Source organism: Leopardus geoffroyi, chromosome B3, assembly GCF_018350155.1.
Source record: "Leopardus geoffroyi isolate Oge1 chromosome B3, O.geoffroyi_Oge1_pat1.0, whole genome shotgun sequence".
Taxonomy (NCBI): domain Eukaryota; kingdom Metazoa; phylum Chordata; class Mammalia; order Carnivora; family Felidae; genus Leopardus; species Leopardus geoffroyi.
Genome location: NC_059337.1, coordinates 63,213,853 through 63,214,751, shown reverse-complemented (window position 1 = coordinate 63,214,751; position 899 = coordinate 63,213,853). Strand labels below are relative to the sequence as shown.

At 43.2% G+C, this 899-nt stretch overlaps 1 non-coding gene across 1 annotated transcript; it reads left to right on the top strand.

Moving 5' to 3' along the window:
• Positions 1-533: 533 nt before the first annotated feature.
• LOC123584516 lies at positions 534-640 on the top strand. The gene has a single exon (XR_006705484.1). It is a non-coding gene; the product is annotated as a U6 spliceosomal RNA (small nuclear RNA).
• The last annotated feature ends 259 nt before the right edge of the window (positions 641-899 follow it).

Genomic DNA, 899 nt, shown 5'->3' with positions numbered 1-899 from the left:
CTCTCTGCTGCCTTGTCATTGCAGTAGTGGAAGGGATCTTGGGTGGAACTGGAAGAGATAAAACATGGGCTCAGAAGTAGCCTATATTTCAAAAAAAATTCTTTTTATGTTTTTTTATTTTTGAGAGAGAGACAGAGCATGAGCTGGGAAGGGTCAGAGAGGCGGGGGAGACAGAGAATCTGAAGCAAGCTCCAGGCTCTGTGCGGTCAGCACAGAGCCTGACATGGGGCTCGAACCCATGGACTGCAAGATCATGACCTGAGCCGAAGTCAGATGCTTAACCAACTGAGCCACCCAGGCACCCCAGAGGTAGCCTATATTTTTGAGCCACCACTGTGGATTGGGATAAGGGGAGGGTAGCCCTGATGAGCCACCCAGACCCACAACAAGTTTTGTAGGAGCGAGAAATAAATCTTTATTATACTAAACAACCAAGATTTTCAGAGCTGCTCAATATCATAGCATAACCCAGACTATCCTGCCAGATATAATTATGAAAACTGGGGCCTGCATATTTAAGAAAACACAAACTTGTGCTCGCTTTGGCAGCACATATACTAAAATTAGAATGATACAGAGAAGATTAGCGTGGCCCCTGCACAAGGATGACACACAAATTTATACAGTGTTCCATGTAAAAAAAAAAAAAAAAAAAAAAAAAAAAAGCACAGACTTTATTTTATTGCTGGGGAATGGAAGGTATTGATTTATTTCTGGGGAATGGAGTCAGTTAGACCTGGGTTTGAATGCCTGCTCTGCCATTTCCATTTGTGACACTGGGCAGTTAACATGACCTCTCTAAGTTTAGTTTCCTCATCTACCAAATAAGGATAAAAATGCCTATTTGGGGGACATCTGGCTGGTTCAGTCAGTACAGCATGTGACTGTTGATCTCAGGG